General features: G+C 32.9%; 1 long non-coding RNA gene across 1 annotated transcript in view; it reads right to left on the bottom strand.

Annotated features, from left to right (window-relative positions):
• LOC145664097 (uncharacterized) overlaps window positions 1–10,785 on the bottom strand; it is a 285,281-nt gene that overhangs the window by 194,739 nt on the left and 79,757 nt on the right. The window lies entirely within an intron of this gene.

The following is a 10,785-nucleotide window of genomic DNA, read 5'->3' as shown; positions in this document are numbered from 1 at the left end:
AAAATCGAGATATTGGTATCGGAATGTTTGTCGTACAATTCTGCATCTATCTAAAACGAAATTGTCGTGGTTTGACAAATAGGTAGGGGGGTAATGATGTCATGAGTGTTTACCTTATGTTCAAAACTGTAACTAAGCAAAAAGACGTTAAGTGGCAATTCATCAGCAAAAATATTTAACTGTATTACCACATAAATTCTAGATCGTTAAAATATATTTAATAACGTTTTACTTAAATACAACAAATTTGAACGTACAGCCTAAGCCAAAACGCGTTTTGCTTATTTTCTCGAAAGTATGTGAAATGGAGATAAGGCCTTTTCGCTTAGCAGGGCAGATGTATAGTCGTGGGTAATAGCGGAGTACACGCCATAAAGTAGAAACTAGTGCTGCTAACCAATTTTAAAAGCAGGTTTTCAGTTTTATCCGTTCAAGGTGTGGTCAAAAGTACGCTAAATCATTTTATTAAAAACAAAGTAAAACGTTTACATGGAATTTTTTATTTAATCCCCTTCAAAGTACTGTCCTTGTGTAACAATGCACTTATCCCAAAGTTGACTCAATGATTGAAAGCATTTCTGGAATTCTTCTTTTGGAACAATGTTCAGCTGCTCTATCGTGGCTCTCTCAATGTCAGGAATGATGTCAAAAGGGTTTCCTAAAAGCACGGTTTTAATTTTTGGGAAGAGTTAGAAGTTGCATTGTACTAAATCTGGTAAATAAGGTGGATGTGGACAGAGAGGAACACCTTTTCCGGCCAAAAACTCGCGGATCAAAAGCAAGATGTGGCACGGCGCGTTTCCGTGGTGAAAAAGGAAGTCATTTGCCTATTTAATCGGAGTTTAAAATGCCTTGCACGGATCTATACGAGATGTTTAGTTCTTCGGAAAGCTCTTGAATAGTCATTCGCCTATTTGAACATATCATTTATGGCACTTTTTGCACGTTTCAATCTGTTTTTGACGTCGAAAGACGTCTCAATCGTTGCTCGCTTTCAACTGGATCCATGCAGCTTTTGAATGGTTCATACTACTTGTAAAAATCTTCAATGCCGCTGCTTGATCGCCATACACTGATTTTGACATTTTGTGAGATTTTTGACACTTTTTTTGCAGCTTAGAACAAAACTTTAGTGTTTGAGCGCAACAGACACTCTTAACAAGCCCTCAGTCTTCTGCCTGTGTAAGCCAACTAGCACGTCACAATTCGTTCAAATTCGACACTGACTGCTCCAAAGATTTAGGCTACCGGGATTACTGGTGCAAATGGATGCAACATCGATAGATGGCACAATGCAACTACTTTCACCATACTTTTTGATCATATCTTGTATATTCGTATGAACTTACGTTTGAAGATATGTTTACGATTATATCAAGAACCGGTGGTCATATATCGACACAATTTTTATTCTCCAAATACATTTTCCTAAGGAAGGTTCTTACTTATAAAAAATTGAAAGAAATCAATAATTCATTAACTACTTTTTTTTTAAAGAATCAAGTATTCATGCAACGTCTAATGAGAAAAAGGGGCCGCGGTGGCTCAGTGGTAGAGCGTTCACCTCTGGTGCTAGGGGTCTCGGGTTCAAACCCTGCTCCCACCTAGTGAACTTTGTGGTGGACAAACACCGTGTACGTGGGTTTTCTCGGGGTTCTCCCGTTTCCTCCCACTTTCTTCATTCCACCATTTCATTCATTACTCATTATCACCGTCTCCTTTAGCCTAACCGGCATAACCGTGGGACGTAAAACTCAAAATTTCATTTCATTTCATTTTCTAATGAGAAAAAGAATCCTAAACTATACTGCAATTAGAAATTTAACAAGGTAAGACGAACTGCATATACCCCAGGGGTTTATGAATTTTTTTCTAGCTAGCTTTTTCCAAATCATTTGACATTGTTTAGTAATGAATGTTGAAATCATTGGCGATCTCATGAGTGCTTACATGTTGATCTTGCTCAATCTTTGGTAGAATATTATCCTCTCTCTGATTAGTCGGCCACTGCGAGAAGCATCTTAGACGACGAAATTTCAAGAATGAATAAAAGAACTCTCGTTTTGTTGGTGTTTTTGAGAATGTACCCTGCCCATAAACAGTACAAGTTTCTTCAAGGCCTGCACAGGATTTACCTCTTAATTCAAACAAAATTGTAAAATGAAGAATAATTTTGTGTAAAAATTACTCATTGTTATTGTGCAATACTTTACATTTGATTCTAGGAATATCAACCCTTTTTGCAAATTTACTAGCCTCAATAACCAGCTGCCAAATGACTTTAAGAGGGACCTGCTGTGATTCACATACCCTGCAACTTGGAGCACTAATGCAATCTTGTGCACTAAGCACTATTTAGACTACGTAATATTTGGAAGAAAAGTGAAATGAAATGAAATCTTTAAGTTTTACGTCCCACGATCATGCCGGTTAAGATAAATGACACGGTGATGATGAGAAATGAATGAGTTGAGTTGAGTTGATTTTGAGTTTAACGTCCCGTTCAGCAGCGAGGCTACATGAGATGGAACCTACTGATTAACGTATAATTCGAACCTCATGAGCTCCCGTTGGGAATCGAACCCCTGTCTCCTACGCCAAAGGCGCTTACGCTAACCGCTTAAGAAATGAATGAAATGGTTGAATGAAGAAAGTGGGAGGAAACGGGAGAACCGCGAGATAACCCACGCACACGCTGTTTATCCCCCACAAAGCTCACCTAGTGAGAGCTGGGATTGAACCAAGAAATCCATGCACGAGAGGTGAACGCTCTACCACTGAGCCACCGCGCTGCTTACTTGATATTTTGTTGTGGCTTTCACTATTGTAATGAGCTATTTCCAAGAATGTTTTTTACCTATAATAAACATTTCAATAATTTTGATAGTTAATTATTACCCATTTCTTCATGCACTTTCCCATTTAATAATAAGTTAGTGTCATACCTTTAGTTAAATATCTAACTAAGCTACTGGAGTAACGAGAAAATGTAAAGAAAAATAAAAAATACAAAAAAATAACTGATTTCACGAATACACTAAAAGAGGAAAATATAAACTTTTAAAAAGGAAAAAAGTTTTAGAAAACTCACTAAAAAAAAGGTAATAATTTCTATTTTTAAAAATTTAATAACGACCTTTAGAAACTACACTAGAAGAAAGAAAATAACGCAAGCGCTGAAAAAGCAGATAATGGTAATAATGAAGCAATTAAAAGCAAATATAATGTATTACTAATTGATATCTTTAAATATTTAAAGTTGGCTAGACATAATAACGCCTCACACATTTGCCATCGAAATAATATTATATTAGGTTATTCGACCTTGGAATGACTTCAAATCTTTTCATAGATAATAGTAGTGGATTGTTTTCTGGTTATATGCGTTTTATTGTTAACATTATCTGCTTTTTAGCGCTTTTATTGTCTTTTAATGTTTTTTGAAGACCATGTTTTTGTTTTTTCTATTTTTTTAGAGTTTAATCTCAAATAATACAGCATCATTAAACTTCACATTCAAGCTTTTCTTTACAATTTCTCCTTATGTTGAATTTGGTACGAGCACTGACTTTAAGAATTAGGATATCTATGATTTAAAGAAATATTTCCCTTTATGAATGCACACTCCTTTCAGGTTAAACAATGATTTGATTGATGTGACGCATCTTTGCAGCTCCCCCTATCCTGAGCCAGACATTTTATTTCCAAGTACCTTTCATTCTTACATATTATATTATTTGGTCAGTACATTTCAATCGCAGTCTTCCTATAGGTATTTTTCCTTCTTCCATTTCTCTGCATAGCAAATAGGGCAATTTTGCCACGTTCTATAATGAGTTCAATCACATCGTCTCCTTGTTTAGGAATATCCTTCAGTGTACTCCCTTATTCTTATATATCTGGTACTCTTTCATTTGATTTCTTAGCAACTCACCTAGTTTATATCACTCTTCATTTTGAAGGCTTCCAACTTACGTCTTTTCTTTTGTTAGAGTTCATCCCTCACCTCTATACAACACCACTCTCTACCATTTCTCATCTGCACACAACACTGTTCTCATTCAATATGTTTTCCTTAATCTTTACTTCAATTTTTTTCTATCGATGTTTCTGATTAAGAGATTTTATCATTCTTCGAATGTCTTCTTCAGCTGAGCTAATGTGGATTTTACGTCACATTCACATTTAGTATCGTCTATTATTTTATTCACTGAGTAACAAAATTCCTGCATTTCGTCCACAAAGAAATCGTCATTTCTGTTATTGTTTTTCTTTTTCTAGTGCATCTCAGAAGTTTTGATTTGCTTTCGTTGATCTTACTGGATTTGCTGTTATATACTTGTATTCGTTTATACCACGTTATTTAACAAATAACAAATAAGGAAAAAGATTGGACATTCTCTGCAAGCTCCTAGGGTAGATTCAGAGCACTCTGAGACCTGTAAATCACCCAGTCTCTTTTGACTCTACTACTGATTTTATTAGTGAAATGATTTTCCGAGAAATAAATAATATAGAAGAAGGATGTCACAGGTGATATTATTGTGGTGAATTTTGTAGAATTTGGGTGAAAATTGTGGGTGCCAGCTAACTGGGTCAGAGGTGTTGGATTTCTCAACGTATTCTTAACATAGCCCAATTAACACTAATTGATCTTGATTGTAACCAGAAATACTCACTCAATGAATGGTTTATTTACATATCAATTAATAATAACCACTGTAGCCTACCGTAGAATTATTATCTTGTAAGTAACATTTGTCCATAGTAAAGCCCCAAAGTATACTGTACATTTTATTATTCGGAGTGTTGCTGTAAACTTTTGACGTCATTACATCGCGAGAAAAGAAACAATTACCTTACTTGTAAAGGTACTTTCAAACCATAATATCCCCACCACTGTAATTTACTGTTCAAAACAAATTTATTTTCCTGTAAGATGTCAACATCGATGAGAGCTAAAAAGTGTAGTCCATAGTTTTTCACTCCGAATAATTGATTTTTACTATTCTACTCATCCAGGCTGATGTGATGAGTATATACTTCTGGAGTTGCTGGGTTGAATTGAGCTTGCTAATACGGAATGATGTGAAAGTGTTTGAGCTAAGGGTTTTCGGTAGTCAATGCTCTGATTGGAACACTTGATAGTATTTAAAACTCATAGAATGAGATCTGATTCATTGTATTAGTAACCGACTGCAAAAAGATCAAAGTTGTTAGTTCGACCTCCATGAATATGTTTGTACGATTGTGCACGATTATATAGAGAACTGTTCGTCATATTTCGATGTGGTTTTTATTTATCGTATATCTAATCCCATAAAAGGTTTACTCGTAAAAATCTATTTTAATTAATTAATCAAAAGATCAAATATTTCCTGCAATGCCTAGTGAGAAAACATATCCTAAAATATGCTGCAATCAGAAATTCAACAAAGTAAATTGGGTAGCGTATAAAAAGGGTTCAATAATCTTTTCAGCCAACTTTTTGCAAATAGCAAATCCCATTTTAGGGGTACACATCTCTGATGGTGACTTCCAGAAGAAAATTTACTTATCCACTGGAAGTCACTTCACTTGCATAACTACATCACTTTCTGACCAACTAGCCATATTTGAAATGATTACTTTCACATGCATGTCATAGTTGCTATCACGGTTGCCGCAGTTGCAAGACTTCTTCACTTAAATGGGGTACATAATTAGAAGTACAATTTTGAAATTTGGCAAAATTTCTATTTTATCTTGTTAAAGTTGGAGATAAAAAAATAGGTTATTACACTCGTTAACTATACTGTACACAGCCATCTTGCTTTTCTAGTAATCAAAAACTTGAGCAGTGTGTTTAAAATCAGCTTCACAATTATATAGGTGCTGTATTATTGAGTCTGCTATTGTTGGCCATGAATAACACTTTTTATTACTATAAAAATTCGCTGTTGTAGATTTTCTCTAAAACTGAAATTAGGATTTACCATCACGTGTGGCATGTTCTAATTAATATACAACCCTATCTCTTTGAAAATAATCAGCATACACTAATTCTTACAAGAATTTCATGAGGTAAAGTTATTTTAAAAATATATTAATGAGGAAACTTACTTTTTTAAAAAAAAAATCTTAAGTATAGAACTTGATTCTGATGTGAAAATATTACTGTAAAATTTAGTTGTTAGATCTCATCGTATTGCTTGCGTATCTCGTCTACCGGTGCTATTTCAGAGTATACAGAGTAGTGCTCAGAATAGTAATCAAAATTTTCAGATAAAACAGGTACTATCCGCTCTCTTATTACCCGATGTATTTGGTTTTACCCGATCAAATGCGAGTTTAGATATGGATCGTTTGATTAGTCTGAACAGCTTGGTTCGTTTGGCCTATCGATACTAAAACGGATAGATTCGTCAATACTGATATCTGTTACCGTTAGGCCCAATAGACTCATTATGAATCCAAATATACAAAAAAAGGATAATTTGTGTTGCAATAAACATTTGAGACATTTTTTAAAGATTAATGGTACATGTCTTAATAGAAATGTTAAACCTACTGTTGACTTATTTGTACTTAAAAAAAGAAAAGAAAGAAAAACATTGAAAATCAAAAGTACATGTCTTACTCTTCTTCAAATATCATTTTTTCAACGTTTAGTATTCCAGAGTGTACCTTTGCGACAAGTAGAAAATGAAAATTTTAATTTTTTTTAAAGAAATAAGTGAGTTGCTAGTGTGGATTATCAAAAGAAAATTATTGTTTGAAACACTTTTAAGACAATTGTAAAATATCTGTAAAATAACACAAATAGTATTTGATATCAATGGATGTTTATTTTCTTTGAACTATGATCAATAGACTGGGTATAAGAAACCATTACTTCCTATAGAACGTGAAGTAGATATTAGAATAGATTATCAATATACTTAATGTTAATTATCAATATATAATTAAGATATAATTTTGTATTATTTAAATGAATTTTTATGGTTTAGTAACAATAATGGAACAATTAAATCTAAAAGTACTTACTTACCGACCTTCGTATATGTCTAAATATATAAACATCATTAAATTTTGTTAAAATATGTATACCTCGTTTCCTCCTTTTGTCTCAAATATCTAGTTTTCCATTTATAAACAATTCGCTAAAAAAATACAAACTTAACTACTGGCGTATATGAATAGACATTTCTTATTAAATTCTGTTAATATATATATCAAATTTGCTGACAGAATTTGTTGAGAAAGAAAAAGAGAGAGATAAGTGGATGTGGATGCGGATGTCTTCTCGCATCAAGAACCATGGCCAAGTGCCCAGTCGTACTTGTGTGCGTATATGTCTCTCAGAAGCTTTCTAATATAAAGAGAAACATTGTATCATATCTTAGCTAAGAAATTGGTCGTTTTCATCGAAACAAACTGCATGTAATATGTAATATAATGCAGGCCCTAATGCAAAAAGTACGATCTTATAATCCATTGATTGTATGAAATTATTTACTAAGTAATTGTATCTGTAAATATTGTTCAGCTATAATATATATATATATATATATATATATATATATATATATATATATATATATATATATATATATATATATAAGTGTGTGTGTGTGTGTGATAATTAAAATACTGCCCTAACTAATATTGATCAAAGTGAAATTGCACTTCAATCTCTTTAGTAGATATTTTGTATTTAAACTATCGGGATTGCGTCTGCGTTATGGCGATTTGGTCAATTTATGAAAAATATATGTAAGTATTTTTTTCTAGATTAATAAAGCTTAAAAATTAGTGTGCGTTGAAACTGCACTGAAACCAGCATTATTCATACTGCTTAGTAGAAACAGAAATTGGCCAGTTCATGCCATATTGCTTACAATGTTAGCTAACTACTATGTATGATACAATGTAGATATCGCCAGTAAACACAATTAATTATATAAAAACAACAGCTGTACAAGGCCATGTTAGTAATTTGTCGACTTGACTCTGGAACTGTCACTTTTGTGCTACTCCATATGGGTATTAATGAAAAAAGACATGGCAAAAAATGAGGACACTATTGTTTATTAACTAGTGATGTGAGGTGGAAAATTTTTCGGAAAATTTCCCTTATACTTTTCCGGAAAATTTTCCGTTCTAAGCAAGTATCAATGATCAAGTAACGATTCCTCATTAGCCATAAAATTTATTTAATTCATATGTAGAAATCTTTAAAAGTGGAAGATCGTTTAAGGAAATTTCCGGCACTATGTAGGAACAAGTAAAACAATTTTTCGCCAATCGAAAAATTCTCTGTAGTATGTGGAAAAAACTGAAAAACTTTTTATAAGTAAGAAAATTTTCAACATTTTGAAGCAAAAAATAAAACAACATTTTATGAATCGGAAAGTTTTATTTCTCTGTAGAAACAGGTGAAAGGAATTTTCATAGATCGGAAAATTTTCATTATGATGTAGAAACAAGCGGAAGAACTTTTCGTAACCCGAACAATTTTGAATTTATGTGTAGTGATGTTAGGTGGAAAATTTTCCTCTATATTTAACTGCACATTGATCTATAAAATTGAATTTCTGTAAAGGAAAGTTGAAGAGAATCAAATTATAAATTTTCAATTAGTTTTCGGGAACTGGAAAATTTTCTAATATTTCGATTTGGCAAGTAAAAACTTATATAGTGTTTCCCTCTCTGTGTATATGTATGTATGTGTGTGTGTGTATGTGAGTGAGTGAGTGCAAAAGGCAGGGAACATAAATAGAGCTTGTAGGGTACAAATATCCCATCCCATTGTTTAAAATGTAACAAGAAAGCGAAAAAGAAACCTTTGTGAATTTATCAATTATTTCAAAACAGACAAATCCACTATTTCTTCACATATAGGCCTCCTTATGTGATGAAATAATTAGTTAAAACATAGAAATTCCAGTTCCTTATGAAGATTATTTTTGTAACAGAAAATAAGAAGAAATGATTTGATTTTATTGTGTTTAAAGCTATGAAGGAACTTCGTCTTACGCGTATTAAACTGACGAAATACAATTTTGTGAGATCAGAGGTGAATTTTGAGGGAAGAAGACTGAAGGATTTTAAATATATTTGCAGAAATGAATAATCGTTAGCTTTTCACTTCATGAAACTTTTTTCAGACAATATTTATTACCAATAAATTTTACGGCTAAACAACGATGTAGGAATATGTGGAATATGTTTTTATGAATCAGAAAGTTTTCCAGAAAATCTTCTGGAAAATTTTCCGAAGAATTTAAATCACTGTTTCTAATTAACAAACTCTATGACCTATGGGATCCGAAAGTTATATGCCGCGTTCGCAAAAGCTCTCCACTGACTTCTATCCTTAGCCAGCTGAAATCAGTTTCTACTTTGTATTCCTATTTCTGCGAGATCCATCTTAATATTGTTCTCCAATCTGCGCCTAGGTCTTCCTAACGGTCGTTTTCCGATCGATCTTTCAGTTAAGACTTTGAAAGCGTTCCTACCTTCTTCCATCCTGCCTACATAATCTGCCTTCCTAGACGCAAGTGCTAGCGTTAGTGCTAGAGATGTTAATACTGAAGAATGTTCTAATGATCTGACTCCCACGAGTGTTTGTTGATTTTGTGTAGGAAGCAGACAGTATGATTTGCGTTTCTGCACCATCCTTGTTTTCTAGGATATTAATTTACACAAAGGAGTATTCTTCTAACCTGGAATTTCAATGGTTTTGATTTGAAATATTCCTTCAAAAATATTCAAATATTTTACGTAAATTTTGTAGAAATAAAATTCTGGAATATAAAAGTCATATTTAAATAATATTAACTCTAAAATGCATGTTGATGCCAATTGGCATCATGGTGAATCAATAACAATAACAATAATAATGATATTCTTAAATGTGTACATTAGCGAATAGCACACGCCGATGCCATGTGGCACCAATGGAGTTAAGTTTTCTACCATAGAGTTTTCGTCTAGTGGCATAGCTCAGACAGAGAGTGTCAGAGAGCATCAAAAAGCATATAGAAAGCACAAAACGTGCACGTTTGTTACTTGTAAATTTTTTTTACAAAACCCTTTTTGGTCCTCTTGGCATTAAAAAAATCATTGTTTCACAATCTTCCACACCACATGGTTGCTGCTTACATTAACTCTAAACTCTGTTTTCACTAGTGTAATACAACTCTAGGATAATGTAATACAACTCTCTAGTGTAATACAACTCTCATGGCATCTATCCTGTAACTTGATGCCCTAGACTAAAACCATAAAAAATCATATTATTGGATATTATTTACATTTATCTACGTAATGCATAAAGAAAGAAAGAAGAAAAATAATTTTAACACGACCAAAATTAATTTGTGCAATAAAGGGTTAATCTTGTATATATAGTTAATTCGAATTCATATTGACAAGTCAATAGGCATTTAACTAGACTTGAAGAATAAATCATTAATATCGAAGCTCATCTCACACAAAAGAGAATAACAGGTTTCCAGATACGAGTAAATTAATGAGCTAGAAAAGAAGAATAGCTCATGGACTCAAGACATTTAAAAAGAATAACAAGGAACGCATTAACTGTGATGAGACTGAAATCATGGAACTACATATTTTCGTAGCTTTATAGATTGTATTCCCTTTGAGCGGGATTCTATATTCTGGTGCAAGTTCGCCTAGTTTGGATCCCATGTTAAGTAGCAGACTTATCTCTAAGGAACTACAACTTTAATTTGTAATTCACAAGGAAATAAACGTTTAATTTGACATTTAGTAGATAAG

This window comes from Thermobia domestica, chromosome 11, assembly GCF_964235325.1.
Source record: "Thermobia domestica chromosome 11, izTheDome1.hap1.1, whole genome shotgun sequence".
NCBI lineage: Eukaryota > Metazoa > Arthropoda > Insecta > Zygentoma > Lepismatidae > Thermobia > Thermobia domestica.
The sequence above is the reverse complement of the archived record's forward strand: the minus strand, read 5'-3'. Positions and strand labels throughout refer to the sequence as shown.